This window comes from Dromaius novaehollandiae, chromosome 16, assembly GCF_036370855.1.
Source record: "Dromaius novaehollandiae isolate bDroNov1 chromosome 16, bDroNov1.hap1, whole genome shotgun sequence".
In the NCBI taxonomy this organism is placed as follows: Eukaryota; Metazoa; Chordata; class Aves; order Casuariiformes; family Dromaiidae; genus Dromaius; species Dromaius novaehollandiae.
This window is the reverse complement of record NC_088113.1, coordinates 8787405-8812365: the sequence shown is the minus strand read 5'-3', so window position 1 is coordinate 8812365 and position 24961 is coordinate 8787405.

The following is a 24961-nucleotide window of genomic DNA, read 5'->3' as shown; positions in this document are numbered from 1 at the left end:
AACTTTGCTGAAACCATAATAAAAGTTAACTGTCGAAAAGACACAGCTAAGAAATTAAACAGTAGAAGGACAGTCAATGATCTAGTGGAAACTGCTTGCATTTTCAGTACACAGATGCAGTTAAAGCTGATCCGCCAAAGTGCTGGTATCTATCTAGTAATGTAAAAGTTTTATGTTGACCTAAGCCCTTTATGAAATACTCGGATCTCTGAGGGCTGCATGGAGATTTGTTCCTGCGGGGGAAGGTGTTTCCCAAGGCATTCCCCGTAATTCCTGTCTCCCACCAGGACAAAAATCCTAAGACAATTCGTCTGCTTTGTGGTGCTTTTGTACATAAGTAAGTCTAATCCAAAATCTAAAAGTGTACAGAGTCATAAGAGGGCAAAAATATAAAGAAAAAGTGAAATAAAATTTGTTTGGTGTTCTTCTTTTTTCTTCACAAAAGTTTAGTTACTTTTGGGTGCAACTGTTATGGAGAGAGGAGATCTATTTCCAAAGCTGGCCATTCAATTCTCTTTGCTGCTCATAAAGCTAGACAGATAATTGCACTACAGGTTCACAGAAATGTTTATTAATACAAAATGTGTTTTGTTTTTTCCGGCACTTTTGATTAGAGTGTTTGTCTCTACAGCTTTTTGACCAAAAAGTGCAATCTTTTTGCTTTATAGCTATGATGCAAAGACAACACTGCCTATGGAAAACACTTCTTTCTTCTCTTTTAACAAGATGTTCTTTTAGTCAAAAATTAAATTTTCCATGAAAAACTCAGCAAATAAAAACTTTCATCATTTCTAGCTTTTTTCACAGTTCACTTTTAAGTATTTGGGGGAGAGAAGGGTCTTTCCAGTTTCTGTTGTCTCATTCAGTCCATCCTACCTATATTTGAACGTTAGAGGATTTCAGCATTCATTGAAACTGCAATACAGACTGGCTGAAACATGAGCAGTGCAGCATGCAGAGTACAAGGCAGTTACATTACAACGACCTTTCATGATTATCTTGTACTCTGTCACAAGTTAAATGAGGTCATTACCGATGTTACTTGCATTCCTCTTCCTTGGCCCATGACTTCAAAGACTAACGGGCCCCTTTTGTCACTGAATTCTTGTCAAAATGTTCAGTCCAATCAGACCCCTAATAACTGCATGCAGGATAACATTCACAGATGAAAAGAACACGCGGGCACATGCCTTATACATAATTAATCCTTCCAATGAACTGCATGAATTTCAAAATTACACAAAATGGAACAAATCCAACAGAGTCTCCTGTGGGCTTATGAGGTCACGGAGCTTCCTAGGAGGGTGAGAAAGGTCTATTCTAACACAGATACCCACTGACTCACAGACCTTCAGTAACTGATTTGTTTCTCTTCCTGCTGTCATCCCTGTAGCTAACCTGACATCTGTCAAAGTCCTCTCAAGGCAGAAGATGCCTATCTACCATTCCAGAAAATGAGCGCCCGAGGTCTCACTGAAGTCTCAAGAAGTCCCAGCCTTCCTATCAATATCACTGCCATCAAGGTGGCAAATTCTTCCAAAGGTATCTGGCCAGTTTTAGTTATTCATAAAATCAAGAAAATTCTCAGATTTGTATCTCAAAAACGCTGCACCCACCAAGTAACAGTGGTGGGAGTGGGGGTGAGGCGGAGAGAAGGACTCATTCTTGGAATCATGTAAAAGTAGTGGCTGACAATTTTCTTTCTAATGAAATGTTTGCCTAATTCGGTCTTGGCAAGGCTGTGCACATGTGGCAGCCACATCAAAAGCAAGGGCACTGGCATGAAGAGTAACATGGCCTGAAGTGGTTTTCTCTGCTGGTTCGTGCCAACTGCGTGTTCAAACTCCAATTCTCACACTTAACATCTGTTGTCCAAGCACTTATTAGTATTGTGTTGACTACTAGCTTTGTCATGTGTGTTCAGAATCAGTGACACGAAGCCAGTCGTCTAACAATAAAAATCAGTGCTTTCTTCCTCTGCCCTTTTAACTCCACATTTATCTGTCCCTGTGTTGTTACTGATATGCACCAAGATACGTCAAACCATCAAAAGAAGTATTTTTCATTGACCTTTCCCACATTTTCTGGAATTTGTTCAGCAAGTTTTCTTTCTTCATAGGTGGATAAAAGTGTCCTAAAAATCTCGGCATTTTAAATATATAGATAAGTCATCTTCCAGCCAGCTCTGTGCAAGTCTAAAGCCAACATGCATCCACAAGTGTGATGCAAAAACAAACAAACAAACAAACAAACAAAAAACCCCAAAATACATAACAGAAAAAAACAAAGGCCAAAAACAGTCACAAAAATAGCTTTAAACACATGACAATTTTAGAAGCTGTGAATTTCTTGCAGGCAAAATAGCAGGAATTGATTTTTGTGACAGATTATCATTGAAAAGGAAGACTCAAAAGGTCAGCAAGTTCCTTCCCTTGTACAACAGTTGGGTAAGCATTTCAAGACCATTTGTGATTGATTTCAATCTAATTTGTTACTAAAAATGTACGATGAAGGAAATTCTAAGCCTCTTTGGGTACCTCTTTCAGAGCTTCAAAACTTTCATTTAATTTTTCCTAATATCCTACATAAATCAACTTGCAATTTTGCAGTAACTGAATCTGTCTGATACTGCTCTATCTGATACAGTGGAAAATATCCATGTTTTCTTCATACATACAGCAAAGGTAACCACCTCCTAAGCTTTTCATATGCTACTCTTACAAATACGTGCCAGAAGATGATACCTTTTTTGCAACCACACAGCATACTTGACTCATCTTCAATCTGAGAACCACTGTTCTCACCACACACCAAAACTTGTGTTTCACATCCTTTTCAATATGTAATAGTGCAGAGAAGGATGTGAAATTTGACTTGACAAGTATCCACCTCTGTTATCCCACCTTTCTCTTCTCTCAGGTATGATAATCTGCATTTGACTTTACTGAATTTCAGCTTCTTAATTTTCAAGGATTTCTCCCATTTATCAGGAACTTTTGAATTCCAGCATCATGCTGAAGAACTTCTGCAGCCCTTCCCAGCCCACTATTATTTGTAAATGTCACACTTCATCTTTCTAATACTTAATCCAAGATACTAATAACAATGCTGATCATATGTGAGCTCAGGACATTCAGCTACACAACCACCCCTTTGAAATGCCCTCCAAGTCTGACATCACACCTCCTGTGATCATTAATTTAAAGCTTTTTTCAATCAACTGTGTACTAATTTTACAGTCGCTTAATCTTGACCATATTTCCCTACTCTGTCTATAAGATACACTGTCAAAAGCCTCACTAAAATTGAGAGCTATCACAGCTATTTTTTCTCCTGACCTACTGGACTGGTTATTCAAGAAAGAATGAAAAACAGATTGGAGAGACATTATTTATTCTCGCTTATGGTAGAATTCAGGCATCCAACTGAAAGAGCAATCCATACAATCCCATCCAGGCACTTATTTTTTGCTACTTATTCACCTTAGCCAAGTAGTTCAGGACCTACTACTAGGTATTGCTATCCCAAAGCACCTTAAGGAACCCTATACAGTAGTTGTGCCCTGAGCATTCTTAACATCCTAATAACACTGTCATTAGTACAAAGCACCACAATTAAAGCTCTGTTCATTGAAAAAAAATGGCATGCAGAGCAGGTGTTAGTAGCAGCAATAGCATGTTTTTTGTATAATAGTCCAGAGAATGAGTTAGGAGACATGGGTTAAAGACCTTTTTCGCGTGAACAGTTCAAGCCTACTGAATGATTACAGACTCAGAGGCCAAGGATGAGCCACATAAAATAATCACCTGCCATGGGAGAACATGGTGGAATGAGCAGGCCAACTGTCTAAGCCGGAAGTTGCATTTCAGAAGGCCAGTCTTTTAAAAAAAATTATTACTATTTTTTGGGGTTTTTTTAAACAGTGAGATTCTCCCATGCCTCATTCCCTGAGACCAGAATGTCTGAGAAGCTGTAATAAAATTTATGGACTAATCTTGAAAGAGAGATGCTGAAAGCTCAGCATGGGATGAGGGCAAAATAACAGCATTCTGTTGGAAAGCTTATTTTGCAGAGACACAGCAGTGACAGGTAACTTTCTCCAAAAAAGAATGGAGTTTCCGTACCTAATAGAAAGCACAGGAACTAGGCTTGGTATGCAGGAACGAGTTAGAACTATATATTTTGCCCTCAATAGTTAAAAGGACAGAACTATAATCTGAAGTAACCACACATACATTTGCCCTGCAGCAATGGTATGCCAGTACAAGAGACTGGAAAACAGTAGTTTATAGTAGTCTGCACTTAAACTTGAGGTTTTCAGTTTCACAGTGGTTAGATCCAATTCAGACAAATAAATTCAGAAAACAAACAACAAAATATATAAAATTGCAGCAGCAGAGAGGTTAATGCACTCCATAGTTAAGGGATTCATCACCATTTTAAGTAAGACACAACAGTCTGCTGGTGCTATGTTCTGAGAAGTAAGGTTTCTGATATTGAGTCCAACTGGCTATGACACTCATCTAGAAAAGGATGTTTTCAAAACACAATCCACCCTCAGTGGAAAGAAGATAAAAGGTCATAATCCTCCCAAAGGAGCCATAAACAGCAAGAGATAAGGGCAGGGAATTTGCTGAAAGCGTGCTCTCGCGCTCAGGACAACAGAATGTTCTACTTCTTGCCCTCTCCCGCAGATGTAACCTTGAAGGACACAGTCATATGCCGCTGACTCATGGTAACACTTCTGAAAAATCAGCACAGGGTTTTTTCCTCTTCATCTTGCACTTTATCAATCATCTGCTTTAATTCATACAGAAACTCCAGATCAGTTGCCGGGAGCATCCAGAAAACAAGGCCAAGTTCAGCCTCCATTGGTACATATTAGATGCCTCAGTCTCACTTTGTGAAGCATTTTACTGAGTTTACTGGGAATTACTTGCACACTGTGGCATGAGATTAACATTGGCCATGGGGGACTGCAAGCATCAGTATCCCAACCAAAGCCCTCCACTTGGTAGTATATATAAAGTCTGACCTAGACCCGGATCTGAAATTTTAAAATGGTATATCACAGAATCACAGAATGGTTGAGGTTGGAAGGGATCATCTTTGGAGATCATCTAGTCCACCCCCCCCTCAAGCAGGGTCACCTACAGCACGTTGCCCAGGACCATGTCCAGACGGCTTCTGAATATCTCCAAGGAAGGAGACTCCACAACCTCCCTGGGTAACCTGTTCCAGTACACTGTCACCCTCCCAGTAAAGACGTTTTTCCCTATGTTCAGACAGACCTTCCTGTGTTTCAGTTTGTGCCCATTGCCTCTCATCCTATCACTGGGCACCACTGAAAAGAGTCTGGCCTCATCCTCTTTATACCATTCCTTCAGATACTTACACACATTGATAAGATTTCCCCCCTCAGCCTTCTCTTCTCCAGGCTCTCTCAGCCTTTCCTCAAATGAGAGATGCCCCAGTCCCTTAATCATCTTAGTAGCCCTCTGCCAGACTCACTCCGGTAGCTCCATATCTCTCTCATATTGGGGAGCCCAGAACTGGCCACAGTACTCCAGATGAGGCCTCACCAGGGCTGAGCAGAGGGGGAGGATATCATGCAGAGGGAGGAAATCAAATGTCTATCATAATGAGATTGAGGTAGAAGCAGCAAAGAACAAATCACTGCAAATCAACCCTTGGAGTGAATGAAAACAGACAGTACGAAAACCAATAGATAGTCCAGTTATCCCCAAATCACTGTCTCCAACCACAACACCTTCTTGTGCCTTTGATGTTTATGAGCTCTCAACAGTTACTAAAGGGTTTTAAAGGAAACTTCCTTCCATATCATCCAGTATTCTGATGAGCATTTCATTTCAGTATTCCAGAAATGAAGTGTCAGTCTCTCCATGGACTCAGCTCATTACTGCGGTTCTATTAATAGACTTTGTTTTGTTCCATCTCACTATCTTTCTTCAAGGAATACCAGCCTCAGAACTGGAAGGTCAGGTCTGATGACAAGATGACATCTTCTAGCTACACTGAGATGACTTGGAAAAGAAGCATCTTTTAACAGTTTGAATATGAAGACGGTGACTTCAGTAGTTGTTTTATGTGTTTATCATTTTTTGTCTTAATAACTACAATAACACTTCTTAAAGTCCTGTTTTCAGAGATTTAAAAAGCTGAAGCCAGGCCAGGACTGATGACTAAATGATTAAGTTAAATTTTAAAAGTACATTTTGAACACCACTACCAAGAAAAGTATCCTTCTGATGGGCTGCATACGGGCCTTAGATCCTATCACCTCTAGAGAAAGAGGTTATCCCACTCTCCTGTTCCTCTTTTATGAATCTTTAAGATTAAACAAAGAAGGGGACCAGTCCCTACATTTTACCAGAGGCCCTTTAAAAACTGCATGCCTGAGACCTCAGGAGATCTGTATTTAAAGAGGTGTGCTAGTGCATGGATTCAACACAGAAGTATAACAGCATCAAAAGACTTTTCATGAGGTCATTAAAAAAGCATACTACTATCCACAGCAACTTAGCAGCACTAACCCTTTGACCATTGCCCACCAACAGCTACACAGGAAAATCTCAGGAGCCCATGCAGGAGACAGTGGCTGTTAGACAAGTATCCAGCTTTTCATTTTAAATTTACCTGGCGTGGAAAAGGTCATGTCATACAAGCAGTGACAAAACTACAATCTAGCAGCTTTGTCAGTATAACTACGCTTTCACTAGGACTTCTGTTGGAATAGCTAAATCAGCCAGGAACCACAACACAGCCCATCTCTGCCCGTTACGCCCCTGTTAGCAGATGTGTGTAGTATCGACATAAGCTCTGTTTGCTGAACTTACGCACAGGTTTTCTGTTATAGAATGCAGCCCTGAAACAAGACTGCAAGCAACTAAAAAGTCAGAAACTGCAGAATAAAATAGAATTAAAGAGAGAGAGAGAGAGAGAGAGAGAGAGGAAAAAAAAGAAAAGGAAAAAGCAGAAAACAAAGCAACTAGCTCTTTGTTTATTCTGTTTTCCCTAATGGCACCAAATCAACTTTGTAAACAGCCACAGGGAAAAAGGTAGGGGATGAAAGCTTCCCAGTTTAAAATGTCAACACCTTGATACCTGGGGCAGGGCAGCAAAGTTTCTGAGCCCAAGAACTGGAGGCCTTTCAGCTACAAACTCTCATATGTAAGACTGAATTCCTGACCATGTATTCAAGAAAAACTTATGTCATTTTATTTAAGAGCTGGGCTTAGTTTTCTCTTCTAGGCCAAGTTGCAGTGGTCATCATTAAGCTCTGCCTTCTGAAGTTCCTTCTGCAATTACGGTCAAGTCAGACACACAGTTCACTCTCTATCCTTAATGCTGAAAGTGTAACTGTACAGTTAAACAGCATCCATGTTCTGCTCCAGGGCTCCTCCTACTTCTGTGATGGAAGGAGAGGATGGAATATATATATATCTATATATGAATAAAGAATTCAGTGATTGAGATGATTATGGCTTTCCATAAAGTTTGAAACTGCGCACGGTGGGAAGAAAAGAAGAGCAACAGGCTTTTATCAGGTTTAGTGGAACAGATAAACAGCTTGAAACATTTACTAACAGACAGAGGAGAGTAAGATAGCTCTCACTTTTGTGGATTCATGAAACACAGATCTTAATTTAGCATAATGCTCTGTAAACAGGCTTACAAACTAGCATAGCTGTATTAGCTTGTACACCTCATTCATTGTTTTGAAGACCAAAGTGACTCAAACCCTCCTGTGCACTTGGGCCACAGGGAAAAACCATAAACGTTACAATACGAAACACATGTTATTCTGTTCACCTATCACGTAAAGCAAAAAGGGGCTCTCAAATGCAGACAACTTTTCTGCGCTACAAGTTCTCCTAACAGCCCTCATCTTTCTGAACTTCTGCAGCGCTTAAAGAGCCCAATTTACCCATGTTTTCGATTTTGGCTTTACTCCTCTTCCAGGAGGATAAGGGTCCCAAAAAGGTATGAAAGAGGTCCACTTCCTATATAGATATTTCACAGAAGTCATTTTATCAAGGCTACATAGAGTTGGTCTTGCTATACCACTCTCCATGCTTTAGCCCCAGGCCTTAGAAACTCAGTCATTAGGAAACATTAGGTTCAGGGCTCTAGGTAGAATTTAGGTCAGCTCAGCCCCAGGATACAGCTCTCCAGACTTTCAGATGCTCTCACATGACAGGGGAAGTCAGAGAGTCGAAAGAGAAAAAACCCTTCCTTCCTGTAAGCAAACAGAGGTGGGCTCCCCAGTTCACTGCTAACCAGCAACAGGGCAATACAATAATCTAATTTACAGTGATAAAAACATTTGCAGTCAATGGAATTATCCCAAACTGAGATCAGCATAACTTAAAACAAAGCAGACAAGGTCTGCTTAAGATAACAGTGATGAAAATTCACTGTGTCAAATGCCAACAGAATGAAGGAATGTCAGGAGAGAGAACTCGGGGAACCCTAAGATCTGAAAGCGGTGTCTTTTTGCTTTCGCCGAGTATAAAAGGAGAGAAGGATAATTAGACTCCTAATTGAGGAACTACTTGCTGCCTAAAGGTGCTTTTCTACAGAACTTTAAAACTCTCTTCCACCCTGCCTCCCTCCCCACGCTGCGTTTATGACCCTTCTCTCAGGCTGACGTTAGTGCTTTGGAGTGCTTTTGCAGTGAACCCGTTCAGAGAGCTAAACCAAAAGAAAATTAATCATACAAAAAAGCCAACAGTTTGCTGCTAGTTTAGCTCCCTGAACCAACTCACCAAGCATTTGACCTGAGGCAAGGGAGGAGGAGTGTGTGCACACACGTGCATGTGCGTGTTTAGGGAGGGAGGAGTGCAACAACAGCACCGATTCAGACTGGTCTAAACTATCACGGAACCAGACCTCAAACACAGGCCTCGAGTTTCTTTCAAAGACTATCTTAACCTTAGAATGACTTTACAAGGTAAATCGAAAGCTATATAGCTGTGCATATTCTCATGCAATTCTGATTGTGGCTGGTACGTAGGGCTTTACACATTCATCTATGTGCCACAACATGCATGTAAATCACTGGTTTACAGATAAAACGTAAACTTTATTTGCCAAAGAGTTTTTGGATTGCTTAAAGGGACTAGGTCAAATTCATGCCACAGCTCAGGTTTTCCTAAAAACAAAACCGAATTTTGTTTTCTTAAAAGAAGCTGTTTTCCGTAAAAGCTATAATCGAAAGAAACATGTTCCTGTTTTCTTAATAACATTGCGATTTAAGCAGCATTTCTTTAAAAGTATTCTTTTCTAGCATTTGAAACACAAATTCTAGATCACTAGTTCAAGATAGGATATCTAGGACTGAAAGTTTACAGGAAGCTCACTAATAAAAATGAAACTGAACTTTCAATAAAGCTCAATTTGAGCCAAAATAGATAAGAAAGTAAAGAGAAAAATACTAAAAGACAGAAAACAGCTGTGGGGGGAACACTATTGAAAACATGAAAGGGTTAAGCACAACTATGGGATAACCTCAGTCACCAGATCCAGGACATCTGGATGGGCACGACCTATACAAGAGTATTTCAAAGTATGAACGATAAAGATGAAATATATAAAGCAAACCACTAGAAAACACAGAAATAAAAGGAAACCAATGGAAACCAATGAAATGCTATAGCATGTAGTTCAGACTACCTGCAGTCAGAATCATGCTCTGGAGATGCTCATCTATCCCTATTAACAGTACAGAGTATAGATCCCTGTGTTCAAGAAGAAATCTGGCATAGAGAATACCATTCATACAATTTGTTCCAGTACACCAAAATCAAATCTCCAGTCCATTTCAAGAAACAATCTGAAACCTAGATCAGTAGACAGCTAGCTAAAGAGATGCAACCTGTAGAGGCAGTCCACGAATAGTTAGCAGTCCAGAATAATGTTTCAGCTACTAAGCCCTTATCAGGTATATAGGCATAGGCACAAGTTTATGGGCTGCTGAATACAAATACAGCCATCTTTTGCTTTTAAATTTGCTCAACTCCTGTAAAAACTAAAAAAAGGCTTTTAGTATGCAACTACAGCAGCTTGTGTGATATGTGCAGAATGATGTCAGATAACACCATTTCTGAAGTGCTCTCAGATATAAAGTTACCTCGCTTCCTCTCAGAGAAAGAGGAAGATGCTTAGCATCTTCTCTCATCTCCCATTCATCTGGGTTTTTAATATACACAAACCTAGTCCGGTTGCCAGGAAGGCAAAGAAAAGGTCAACAAACTCCTTTGCTGCAAGTTAGTTTGTCAAACTCCATTCTCGGCAGCATGACTTTACATGTTAATGTGAGTGTTTGCCTCTGTGTCAATAGCCCCTATTGTGTGCATTTGTAACACAAGATTTATGGTAAAGCTTGCAACATTTTTCAGGCATAATAAGCGTTTATTCACCATCCCAGGTCTATAAGCAGAGGCCTGACAAGTAATTATTGACACATTGTGTAGAAATAAAAGCGGTGGGCGAGCTGCTGTTGCGAATGGCAGCGTGGGTAGGGGGAAGGAGGGGCTGTGTCAAAGGAGTGACAGCCTTGGTGCCCAACACTGTCAAAGCCGACGTTGACTTGCACTGTTCTGTGTGCCTGACTGTATTTGTGCTCCCTGTCACTTGGGTGTGACATGCCAAAACATGAGGAGTGCTCCTTTTCTCATGCTAATGCTTTGTAATGACAGCTTTGTGATCCCCCAGGCTGTGTTAGCGCTCAACAAGTCAAGGTGTGACAGGCAGTAGACCCCTTTGTCAGTGTGTGCTGTACTGCCCTAATCAAATACCATATTCTTCCCGGGCTAAAACGGACCTAATGCCTGAGAGAATAATAGCACCCTATTAGCATTACTGAGCAAACATCGGGGGATATTGACTATACACGTACCTGTATGCACAGCCTCTGGCAATATGATCCCTGGTAGCCTGCCACGCTAGCTTACTTTAACTGTGTTTATCACAGAACCATATGTCACCGTTAGAGGGGAAGAGAAGGAACTTGAAAATCTATTCTCGAGTCATTTTTCATGAGCTGCTTCTCTCTTCAGGGTTCAAACCTGCTTTTTCTGTTGCACAGGGAACAACTTGTTAGCTTCAGACTAAGCCTTGGGTTGTTATGCAGCAGTTTTATGGTGTTTTAGTGCAACTGGTAAACTCCGCTTGGGATTAGCACAGTCTCTGAACAGCACAAGGTATCACCAGACAGGATTAGGATGTATTAGCAAAGCTGTGCGGAGGAAGGTTGCATGACGCCTACTCATGTTATACTTGGCTGCAGCTATCACTGTGAGACTGTAAGTCACTTTAGCACAAAGCTCATCCAAAAAAACAAAGCAGCTTTAAACCTGTGCTTTATATATGAAAGCAAGCTGGGCAGGAGAGGGCAGAGTTCAGGCTGCTTAGACTAAGCAGTGAGCTGGCTTCACGGGATTTGGAGTTTGCAAATAGGCTAGAGAAGTACATGAGCTTGGTTACTTACATGAAGTTTATCCAAATGATCCAAAACTCAATGATCAGGAAAGCTGGGCTAGGAAATTTGCCAGAATAGGCTTTTTCACAAGATTTATGGTGCTTCCTGCTTCTTGTTCCCAGGCATAACCAGGAAGTGAGCTGAGTAAAAATGGAAAATATTTTTTTTAAAGTTATGAATCTCTTTTTCAAGGGTCAAAGAAGTTCACAGTAGAAATTGTGTGAACTTTCAGGTCTTTTTTCCTTCTTATCTAAACTGTATCAACAGCTGGGCAATAGAGTATTAATTTGAACAGTTCAGGGTACTGGTGAGAAAGACAAAGCCCAAGTTAACTACATTCCCAAATCAAAGCCATCAAATTAGAAAGCTCAGATTATTTATTGCCTCCTTTGAGGATCCTACTACTTTAGGCATCCCATTCACAGAAGGACAGTCTGCTCTGTATAGCTTGGTCCACAATTTCAGCACAAAAAGCATGAAGTGGAGGGAGGGGGAGTTGCATGAGAATTATTTTATGATCAGAATTTTAGCATTACAGAGGTTGAGATTTTCAAAGCTGCCTGTGACATCTGGAGACCATCACTCCCTACAAAGGTAGGACCATCTCATGAATTCCCAGAGTAGTGTTACGATCTTTTTGCTGCTCTCTTAGCCCACGTGTCAGACATGCCTGAACTATGATCTGCCGAGCCGCTGAGTTAGGGAGGGAAACTCAGCGGTGCTGCACAGCAGGAGCAATGATGCTCAAAGAACACTAGTTGAAGGTGCCTGCCCAGCTGCAACCCAGAGCTGAAGCCCAAACCCATCACAAGGCCCAGTGAACCAGACAGCCATTCCTGCCATGTGATTTCACCCAGCACGCAGTCTTGCACGCCTGAACTCACAGGAAGTTCAGGTGTCTACACTCACCTCAGGTCTGAAGGACAGCCTTACAAGCTTGAAAACTATGGCCTTTGGCTCTAATCATGAGGAAGGGCAACAGTTTTGTCAGCACCTTTCAATATGCTCATACGGTAACATCAGCAATCTGCAGTTTTGTGTTCCCACACATTGCTTTACCCGATACCTCAAGATTTCTGTACAACCTGCTTGGTTGTGTCCTAGCACCATGCAGCATTATCTAGACTCCTTGAGACGGGTAGTTTATTTGTGTTTCAAAGTGGTTTTAGGTACTGATCAAAATGGTGATAAAGTCTTAAAATGTGTTTATTTTCCTTTTCCCTATTTACATCAGATGATTCATTGGAAGGCTTAAAAATGCTTGCAAGAAATTTGATTTAGTCTGAGACTGGACTCAACTGGTTAGCAAAAAGAAAAAGTTTGTTTTTACCTAGATTGACCATCTGAATAGCTCAGATAAATAAAAAATATTCAAGGAGCAATGTAGGCTACAAAGAAGCACTCCGTGTGCTGGGTAGCCCAAATCTGTTACTGTATCTGAGGGCCCACCTGCAATGTCTTTGCTCTTTCAGTCCTTAGTCCTGACTAGAATTTGCTCAAGTCCAATAGCTTTTTCCTGCTTTCACTGCAGAACCTATCATTCATCTGACTTCTGAAGCCTGCTCTTTTCCAAAATTATGCTCTGATGTTTGCAAATAACAACTTGCACTGAACTAGAAGCTGCTCCAGCTATTTCCACTCCGATACTTCTCTACATTGAGATCTCCAGAGGATCAGTTGAGATTTGCGCCTTTCATTCTGCGGCTATCTCTAGTTACCCTCTATTTCTAGGTTTGCCCCGCTAGCCTTTGTCTTCACAGAATCTGAGCTCCACAAGCAAAACCAAAGCTGGTAAGTGCAATTTCCCTTTCTCACCTCTGCTTGTGTTACAATCTTCTTCGCCCTTCCTAAGTCTCAATTTCTTAGCTACATTTCAAACGCCAAGAATTCAGGTGGGCCATGACCATAGGGCTCAAACTCTTGATACCCACAGATTTTCTTGGATAGGAATTGGAAAGGAAATGAGAGTAATAAAGAGAGACTGGTGTAAAACTCAGCAGGAATAATACCACCAAATAGAGCTCATCTGGCCAGGGCCAATCAGAAATACAAGATTCTGCAAGTCTCCAGCAACTAATCAATGTGCTGATATAAATCTGCTTTTAGCCGTTCGGAATTGCTCTATTAAATTGCCCTGTTATTAGATATTCATTTTACATTTTAAATAAGATTCAACTCTGCAGTTAAACCCGCCTCCACTCTGCCTAGAGGTAGGCAGGTGAGGGAGGGGATGAGGCAGTGTGGGGCAGTGCTGTCGTGGGGAGAATCGAGTCTGGTTTCAAGAGCTCTAGCGCAGCCTGCGGTTGCAGTTTGTTGCATAGCATAAATCAGAAGCCAACATTTTCTGTAAACAAATAGAGAATATTTGCTACGTAAATTGCACTTTAATCAACAAAAGAAAACCTTTGATTTTGCTTGATCTATTTTCAGTTCATTAATGCAAAGGTTCCAGGACAAGAGGGTATTTCGCCGTAGCTGTTACTGCGGATAACTATTTTTGGCAAGGCTTGCTTCGATGCCGTAACAGGCTGGAAGCTGAATGACAGGCTTCTGCACTTGTGCTGTCACAAACAGTCACATTTCACCAAGCTGCCTTCAGGCCAGCAGGAGGTTCAGAATTGCCAATTTTATTCAAAGGCCTTATGTCCCAAAGGCAACTCATCCTGCCCATCCACGGCGAGAGGTGCTGCCCAGCATGGGAACTTCCAGCGCGCCGTGCCAAATGCAAAGTCTGTCGCCTCCTTTTAGCGTGAAACCATTTGGAACATCTCTGCGACTTTTTTCTTCCCAAAGTGATGATATTGATGGATGGGTAAGGTCCTGTATGTGGCAGCCCCAAGATACACAAACACACTGCTCAGCGAGGGTAAGCCTGTGATGTCTATACAGTAGCACTAACGTTTCAGTCTATTGTTAAGGGAGACTGCTTTTCACCAGGCTGACAGGGTGCAGCTGCTCCGCTCTTTGGAAGCAGTCCTATTTTCTTTTGGATATAGTCTCTCTGGGGAACAGCAGCGTGGTGATCCAACATCGATAGCCACACAGACTTGAGGGCAAGAAACACGCTTTCCAATTAATAGAGATTTGCACATAATTATTACAAATGCTTCCATCTATTGTCTGCGACGTCAGTGGAGCTGGAGCAGTAAGAGCCCCTCAGACAGCTGACTGTCAGCGCTCGCCCGAGTGATGGATAGCAGTCCTGCTGGGCCGCAGCCACACAGCCCGGCAGGACTGACGCGCGCAACGTCCAGGGTATGGACAGCTTTGGGGAATAGCGCATGCGGCCATTCACCCTTAACAACTGAAGTTCGGCCTTCAGTGGATGAATTGCAGAAGAGATGGCCAAATACAAGGCCTGTGGAACATTACACAAGGGATGCATTTAGTCTCCCCTGGGCTTGGATGTCAATGTGAACCCTGCAGATGTTTTTATTTTTAACTCTAGCACTCATGAATAGTAATCTGTTCTCTAATCATTAACATAAGCCTGCAGCTGAACGCTCCCTAAGGTTTCATCCCTCCTCCAGATTTTGGTAGCGCCAAAAAGTCCCCATCTCCATCAACAACCTGCAACAGCACACATGGTAGAACCACACACGGAAAGCAAAGCAGAGCAAGATTTCCCCCAAAGCCATGGCCTCCACGAGCAAGAGGGGAAGCAAGATACAGAAGGGGAGGAGATCTGCAAAGCCACACAGCAGGAACAGAGTCAAGAACAAAATGCAGATCTCAAGTCTAAGGTCACAACTGCATGCAGTCACGTGCACACAAACTGCATAAGCCCAAACGCATATGCACAGTAGGTACATATATGTATATTCCCAGGCAGAAGTTCAATTAGAATGAAAGTAGGATTGAAATTGCTATGCTAAAATCACCTCAAAATCAATCTAAGGAAAATTCAAGGACTACGTTAAACTAAAAAGAACTAAACTAAAAAGAAATCCAGAAAAATTATATTTTGGCATATTGTAAAGTATCCTCCTGAAGTGCTCTGGTTAATACGTTTTAGTGTTTTTGCCTCGGATTTAACTATATTTAGTGATACCATACTCTCCCCCCACCCCTTTCCGAATTTGAGTGGGTTTGCTTCCAAACGTCTTTGGATTAGTTCCACGTTTGCCACTAACCTGCAGATGCTTTTTGCAAGCTTCACAAACAGACTGAAGCCAGCTGATGGTTCCTATTTCACACTTGGGAATGACAGGCTCACCAGGGAAAACAACCAGCCTAAACATTAATATCCTGGCCTGAAAACATTCCGGTCTAATCCAACACTTCCAGCAGAGCTTTTTGTGTTTCGTGTATGTGCAAGCAGGGTGATCACTTGATTACTCAAGCCATTGGGGGTCCCAGGACCACACACTACATAGCAATGAAAGTCACTTAGGCTGCAGGTAAGAGACATTTGAGCTTCCACCGAGATCTCTCCGAGGTCAGACCCTCTGCCAACTGCAGAGGCAGGTTCTGTAACCCAACAGATACAGAGCCAGCAGAGCCAGCAGGCCTTGCTGTCTCCAAGGGTGCCTGGAGAGTAATTCAGGCACGCACGGTCCCAAGCCCTGTCTCGTATTGGTATACAATCATGAATTGAGCAATAACAGTATACATAAGGAGAAGCAAGCGTTTCTATCAAGGGAAGGAAGATCAAGTGTCCAACCACAAATATCTAGCAGAGAAAGTGATACTGCAGTTTCTTTACCAATACATTGATTGCTTAAGAAATCCATTCTGTTAGCCCTACGAGCACTGTTTGAAACCGTACGCTGTCGCCAGGCCTCATTTCCCCTTTCCTTCTAATTACATCACATTGCAATTGAATAGTAATCAACAGGAGGCCTTGCAGAGAGGCAGCTGTCTCTCAGGATAACTCTGAAGGGTTACAAACTTGCAAAGATAAATTTTATCAACGGACAACAAGATACGTCTCAAGTTCAAAGCCTTCCAAGTCCTGCTGAGCTATTCTTTTTTCTAGAAAGCAAATGACTTTGAAACAGTCTCTTCCATTTGAAATAGTTACCTGGCATCTATTTACATGCAAATATAATAAAGTGGTATTTGCAGATAAAAACAAGACTACTCTAGCCTTGCTCTCATAGAACTGATTTCCCGTTAGCAATTTTTTTTTTAAATAAAATTATTCTTTGTTAAACAGACCAGGCCAGCCCAGTCCAATGACTCCGGACGGTGAAATAGTAGCAAACAAAGACCTTTGACCAACGTAATCTGGATACATGAGTGGCTGATCTATCTTTCGGCTGAACCAGTTTCCACCAAGTTCAGAATAAGAGAAGGCAAATCAAGGACATCCTTCCCCCCCTCATCATTATACATTTGTTTCATTCTACAGTCCTCCCCTTCTGCCTCTATGGAAATATATATTAAATAGCTGGGTTTTCCAACCATAATAATTCACTTGTGAACTTCTCGGAAATTCCATTAGTACAGGCTCTCCTTCAATTCAGCTTCACAACATCTGGTGAACACAACAACACTATCGCTTGCAGAAGACCTTTCAAGCTGAACTTCTAGTAGGTTTTTAAGGAAGACAGAGGAACATCCTGGGAGAGCCAAACACCGATCAGCACAGTGCAAAAGCTGCAAATCACTCCAGGAACCCCAGAACAATTAAAACCACTTTATAGCTTTTTGTATTTTATTTATGACAACTGATCTAATTGGTAGCATGAGGAGACAGCCTGACTGGCCAGAGGTAGTAACAAAGCCTCGTCTACAAAGGCCCAGTATTGCTCCCATTGAAATCATTGACAAAACTGCCCTTGTCTTTAATAAGGCATAATTTAGATTCTAAGTCTTGTTGATCACAGGGGTTGAAGGTTTGCCATAATGCCTTCCTTTACATCCTTATGCTTTTGAGAACACCCACACACAGATAATATACACGGTGGGTGTGGGCCAGCTTCCACTCCACCCCTAATAGTATCGCACAATTGTCCCAATCCTGTCCTGCTGTTAACTGACAACCTCTATGTTAAATGCTTTTTCACTACAACAATCACTTATTCATTATCGCTAACTTAACCCACACCAGCCGGGCCAAGGAATTCCACAGTAATAGCGCAATTCAGACTTGCATCGGAGCTGGCATCCCAGTTGCAACAAGGAGAGCAGTTCAAGTTCCACGCAATTCCTTTAAAAGCCCCACTGAAATGATACAGAAATATGAATTAATGTTTCTCTGCTTATCTTTTCCCTCAGTGGTTGTTCAGTCTTCCTGGCTAAGGCAGTTCCATATACATTTAAAATATCAATCTAATCTACTCAAAGAGCTATTGATTTATCAGCTCCATCTCTGTGTCACTATTGAATGTCTTCAGAAATCTGCCAAATATGTCTATCCTTTCCACTACTTCTATCAGTCCTCTAGCCTCAGTGTCAGCTCATCTATCGATCTGAAAGCAGTTCTGATCTTCCAGTCCACTAGCTCGCTCTCCTCTCGTAATTGGCGCAGAAACTTTAAGCGCAGCATTAGCACACCCCCTCTAACAGCATTCATCTTATCAGCCCGGACCCATCTAAATAAAATTTAGGCAATGAAATGGAGGGGGCAGGGGAAATGGAGAGAGAGAATAATTTAAAAAATATCAGGAGAATAAAGAAGGAGAAAATGTGTTTGCCTCCTAGTGTATATTGCTGCTATTAATTTCAGTGCATATTCTGAAGAGAAGTCCAAGTCTGCTGGGGATTCAGTTTCTACTAAAAGAAGTTCAGCACTTCCTTCAGGCCTCTCTGCACAATTTCAGCTGTTTGTGCTAGAGCCGATTCCACCCTTTCTCCATTAGCCTGACCCAAGGCCCTTTGTCTAGAAATCAGGGCATACTCATCTTTCTGTCCACACACTACATTTGTAGATCAATTCTGAAAAGATGCTTCTGCCACAGTGTGTACAAAATATGCAACAAATGTAGTAAATGACAACTTGAAGAATAGAGTCCCCCATTCTGCCACTGACCGCCTGCTATCTGTGAATGCAATTAATCTATAATTAATGATTATTCCCTGCTTGCCAGTGTGCTTCAGGCACCTATTGCTTCATCTAACAAACTTCTGCAAGACCACAAGGCAGAAACGGGAGCTGTCATCTGTTTCCATCTGCGCTGCTTTGTGAAGTCCGTGACATCGGGAAGCCTGACGCGGCAGCGCAATGCAGCAGCCCCAGCAGAAGAGAAGGGCTCCCAATTACAGGGCATCTTTCATGCATTATTTGGCTGATAACAGAGAAGTGACTGAAGGAATCAGCTGAGAGGCAAACAAACTTAGCTTAACCTCTCTTGCCAAATTCCATCTTAACATACAACACTCAGATTTATCAGGAGTCCCAAGTCTTTCGAAACTTGAATTCAGTGGACCAAATTTTTCAGTCATGGGGTTTCCCATGAGCAAGTGCCACATGAAAGCAGGCTTCATTTCAAGGAACTGTTTCACAAGCCTATTAACTACTCAGCACGCAAGCACACAGAGGGGCAGCAATCACCAGGGTAATCTGCACAGCACCCACTCTACTACAAGAATACATATTTTGGGGAATGCCAAGTTAGGCAGGCAAAGGGCTGCTGCAACCGCTGTGTTTAAGAAAGGCAAAGACTGTGCCCTGCCATATCTGTTGGGGGGTTTATATAAACCAATCTGAAGCTGTTGGAAGACTTTTCTAAAAATAAAACAATAAATTTGATTGAACTATAGAAGAAACACTTACAAAAGAAAAAGTTAATCAATTTCTTTTTCTAAATCCCACTGGATTTCTTTTACTATACTGAAATGTAAGGGACTCAGGAATTAACTGTGAAACACTCTGTTGGTATTCAGTCTCATCCATATATATGTTGGTTGTACTGATAAAAAAAAAATACATTGGCTAGGCATACTGGGTTCAGTTCTTTTTTTTCTTCATTTTTTTGAACCAGTGAGGCTGTACTAATAAAAATTTTAATGAAGACTCAGTTATATGTGTATAAAAATTACTTTTTCCAGTCTAACTATTTCACTAGGAATGCAGAATTAAACACATCTTCAAAGAGCAACTTTATATAACTGTATCTGTATAGGATTCACTACTTAAAATATAACAGTATGCTTACAGCGGTATAATTTTCTAACACAGGCCGGGCTGTAAGCTCTATTTATATTACGAGCTCTGACCCTCTGCAGAACTTCTGGGCTTCACTGCACTCTACACAGAGCTCTTTGCAGGATCAAGGTCTCCATAATTAGTTTATATACATAAATAGAAGGCTGTTTGCACAGAATCTTCCATTCAGCTTCTTTACGCAAAAGAAAGCCACAGAGGTTTGTTTGGTCCCAAATCATGTCCTAGCTCTGCTTTTCTTCAAATAATTAAAAAAAAAAAGTACGTAGTTGAAAGTCAAGGAATTAAAACAGTATCAGCAAAAATTAGTATTGGACTAAAAGTAAACGATTTGATAGTTTTAACACCCCTCTCGAGACACTATGGGAAAACAACGGAGCAGAATCTATTCCTCATGCTTCGCTGTTCAATAGAGCAAGTTTTCATCAATACAGAGTAATACTGCAGGGTAGACTATGTTCTCCCATGCCTTTGGTAACCAGGAAAGATCTGGCCTGGAAAGAAAAATGTCAGAGAGAACAGAAGACAAGTCCATGTCCAGTTACCTCAGTAACAGTGACCAGCTACTCCTCCTTCCCTCACCTGTAAGAAGCGGAGCACTAGAAGCGGAGCAGATTCAGACTTGTTCTAAATGATGACGGCCCAGTGGATAATCTTGGAACTAGCAAGCAGGACACTCAAACAGCCATGACTTGATATCTATTTGATGCTCTCACAGAATGTGTTGCGTACCTATGCCACTGCTTTCTTGCCACTTTGTATAGGTTTAACACCACAGGACTCAAATATTTGACGTACTCTCAGGCAACTGCCCCACATCTCCAGATGTGTTTAGTGCTACGGAACTAAAATACACCGTCTAGAAAGAACTCTGGATTTCTTTAGGCTTGTCAGCAGCCTGCTCCACCATCGGCACCTATCTGCTGAAGTCCAGAGAGATGAGCACGACAATCCAGCATACAACATGCATTAAAGCCTAGGCATTTAACAGACCTTAAACAGAGGAAAAGTTGAATGGCCAAGAAATACAAAAAGAGATATAAGTATTTACTCCACATTTAAAGCACAAGGAAAACAAGTGGTTAATATTTAAGTTGCTCTATCTTCTATGATCACAAGTTGTAGAAAGAGGAGAAGGAATTGAGAAAACAAAGGCTTCAGGGCGTCAGCAAAAGAAAAAGCAGAAAAGAAAAACAAGCAATAATAGTCAAGGTTTTCAGCCCCACAACTCAGGCAAGAATCTGGAGCAAATGGATGTGTTGTGCTAAGCTTGGCAGAATCGCTTCTGCAAAAAGTTCCCTTTGATGGCTTATTTGCAAACCAGAATTATAGTCATAGATGTTCTACCCTTTTAAAAGCATTTCCTTCAGAGAAGGACATGGACAAGGGACTGGAGGGTGCCTCCACAGGCAACGCAAAGGAGGCTCTGCACTGATTTCACACGCTTCCTGCCCCTGCAGCACTGCTGCTCCCCGCTGCTTGTACACGGTGTGCAACAAACCTGCCTTTCTGTTCCTGACCGCGAGGAAGAGAGATGAAACACAGACTAATCTCACGGGGAGGCAGAAGTGCTTGGCTGTCCCTGCGTATGCTTAACTATGTACAAGTCCAGGCCAGAGCTTCCTTGTTTGTGTAAAGGTGTCACTGAAGATGTTCAAGTATTTGCTTCTCTGGTGCTTGTGGTTTGCAACACACTCTTAGAAAAGGGACAACAACACTCTTCCCCCTTTCCAGAGGGTGTTTAACATGAGGCTGGCAGACGCAAGGAGCTGGACTCCCCACAGGAACCTTCCCGGTTCTCCTCTGGACTGTCTGCCTACCTCCAGGTGCAAAGTACAACTGATAGCAGGATAGCAATGCTGAAGGGCACAGCTCCGGCTGCAACAGCGTGTTGTGACCGCAACGCGCCCTACAGGGAAAGGTTATCCAAGTCCCATTTGACAGACGATGGACTCAGGCTCAGACAGTGTCAGAGAAGCTTGTGGCAGAACCGAAATCTGAAACTAGGTTCCCCATGCACCCAGCCAGCGTTCAGTGCTGCAACATCTCTCCTCTGTACTAGCTAAGCTTCCACAGCCACTTTGCATTTCTGCCTTTAGCCTGGCAACAGTAAAGCGGCAACATAGATACTAGAGATGTACGGCTAACAAGAAAGGTGGCCATCCTGGAAGAAACCAAAGCCGCCTTTGCTTGGGATACCTTTTGTTTACCTTTGTGTGGATTCTACAACTTGGTGAGAACATAACCCGAGTGAATTACACTGTTATTGTAAGGTAACGCAGCTAATGCTACAAACTGGATTGGACGTGACTACAATCAATAGAGATAAGCAGAAGCAGCAGCCAGATATGTTAAATAAATGAATTCTTGCAAGCTACTTGCTCAGCTGCTCCATCAATGACAAAACTCCCATCGATTTCAGTGGGAAGTAGGATCAGGCCCTGATTTCTGACACTGCAGATATCAGGAGTCTGTTATATAACAAGTGGTATAGAATTAAATAGCAACAAAAGAGAAGCCCCTTTCTCTGCCCCCAAACTTCTATGGACCCCTGCCCCTACAGTTAATCATCTTTGTTATTAGTCCTTCCCCAAAATTGTAAGACAACAGAACAGAATGGCAGTGCCAGCATTCCTGCTAAGACCTTATAGCTCTCATTCATAAACTCCATAGAGGCAATGGAGCATCTCAGGAGCATAGTAGGTTATAGGCTAAGGCTTTCCTTGGCATGTAATTCTACGTTCTTGCTTCACACAAAATTATGCATTTATTCCAGGGTGGGGTTTTTGTTTTTTGGTTTTTGTTTAAATAAAGTACTCAGTTATGCTCCTTTAGTGATATCTGCAAATTGATAAATCCAAGGCTGCCAACTCTATCAGCTGAAAAAGAGAAATTAAACCCAGGATTAATCAATCTGCATAGTATAAAGATTAACTCCCTCACTCTACAGTTCAAGCAGCCTCTGGTGCCAGAGTAATCTCGAGTCACGTCCTGCAATTGCTCCTTCCACAGCAGGAAGTAGGAGATGGATACAGACAGCAGCCACAGAGTCAAGCCAGCAAACAACCACTTACATTGTACACATAACTATGTACAGGTATAAATTATATCACTGTTTAACTGTGTGCAAACCTAGAACTGTTACTTAAAGTTCCTCTAGCTTTCTACCTGTGCCAATGAAGACGAGTCCAGAGCATCAGTCCAGAGAACGAATGCCTGCATGTCTTGCTCTAAGTAGAACGACACATTTGGATAAGGAAGGTTCTGTAACTGAAGAGGGTTTTACTGCTACTACCTGCCCAGCTCATCACCAGCTGAGTAAGAATTTGAAGTAAAGCCATACAACCTTCTTAGCAGAGAAAGAAACCTCAGCAAAGAGTAAGGCTGACATCACAGCTCAGGACACAGCTCCATGGAGCAAGCCTTGAGAGCACTCTTCTCCTCCCACTTATAACCATTGAGGCTACTTCCCTCCCTCTTGCTGATGAAATAACATCTCTGCAAAAACTGTAGCAACTGACCTCCCCCGCCAAAGAACAAAGTTAATATATTTTTCAGCTGTCTAACACTATGCAATGAACAGTACAAACACGGAGTTAATATGGAATCTCCAAGCAACAGGATCACGCAGATGCACAAAAACAACAGAGTATCGAAGGACCATGCGGTGTGCTGGGTAGAAGGAAAAAAAAAAGAAAAAAATGGCAACCGGTCTTTTATTAAGGAGCTTTGCGTGGTCAGTGTTAACCTAACAGCCATTTAGTATTATTGCACCAAATGCTGCACTTGTTGAAAAATAAACTTAAAGCACATTTCAAAATACCTCTGCATCAGCCAAATTTTTCCTACTTAAGTCTCTAGTAGAATCCCCATCAAATTAATTGGAAATTGAGTTTGGCTAAGAGTGAGCGTTTCTGAAAATCTGACCTTTCAACATTCACTGAAGGGAGTGTAGAGATCCCTAATATGAAAACGCTAAATTCTGGTACTCTAATAATGTTGTTTGATCTCTCTCTCTCAACATTGTTTGCTCGCTCTCTCCCTCTCTCTCGCGCGCGCTCTCTCTCTCTCTCGCTCTCTCTCTCGCTCTCTCTCTCTCTCTCTCATATCAGATCTTGCTAGGGAAAAACCATTTGGAAGCAGCGTGAATGTGAAGTAAATGGGGTACAAAAATAGAGGCCAATAACATACTTTATACTATCCCTGGGGCACAAGGAGATGTGTCCAGCAGCATTTGGACTAAAAATAACATTCTGAAGCAATATGAATAACCCCAAACCATCAAGATGTAGTTACTTTAATTCACATCTTTAATGTATTTATTTATTTCAATTAGACCACAATGGTTTTAGTTCATTACCTAGTTAATAAAGTGAATTAGATAATGTTAGTGCAGCAGTTAGCACTAGTGCTTTCCATTTTTCTAATAGTGTCCAAGCTGTGTTTGCCAGGAAAGTGCTGCTGTTTGTACGGAGAGATTCAGTACAGTCTGACACGTGCTTGTAGTGCACTGACTCTTTGCTTTTAGAGTTGGCCCCTTCCTAGTGAGAAGAAATTTCACTGATTTCAGACAGACAACACAGAGGAAGACGACGGAAAAAACTTTCATCTATCTCCACCTATCCAGATTCTTTGGAACATGAGACCAAGCTAAAAAACAACATTAAAAATGCAGGGTTTTTTCTGTATCATCCCTCCTATAGCCTTAGGAGATTCCATGCTCTATCTATCCCTTATGTTCCAGTTCATGAAGTCTCCTTTCCTCTGCTTCTTCCTCTATGCACTCTCACATCCACATACACTCTTTTTGCCCTGTGAACTGAAGCAATGACCCATCCCTTGTGATTAAATTAGCGTAAGTAATAAGATATCATAGAGCTGATTGATTTCCCCCGCAATAGTTATTAACCAGCTCAATTCAGAGGAAAGCAGAGCCATTATTCTAAACATTGATTCCTGAACAGGACTGCAGGAGAGGAGTATGCCCAGATATATGTAGCGTGCATGAAAACATCTCAGCCCAAAAAAAGAAAAAGAGGAGGTTCCAAGCCCCAGCCTTCCACACAGAACCAGTTTTCCCTGAGAAAACAATATATATGTTGAGTGATAAAAAAAAAATAATCTTTTGTATCATGAGAAAGATGCATTATTTGTTTAGGTCAAAGGCATTACAAAGCCATTACAATTTTGAATTTGGTTCAAGGTGGTACAGACTGAAAATTGTCTCATCTTGGCAGCAGCTGTTTGGGAGCTCAGGCTAACGAAACTGGGGAGCTTTCTCCATTTTCTTATGGCTGACTCGCCTGGCAACAGACACAGCTGGCGCTAACTGCCTCTCTCCACAGAGT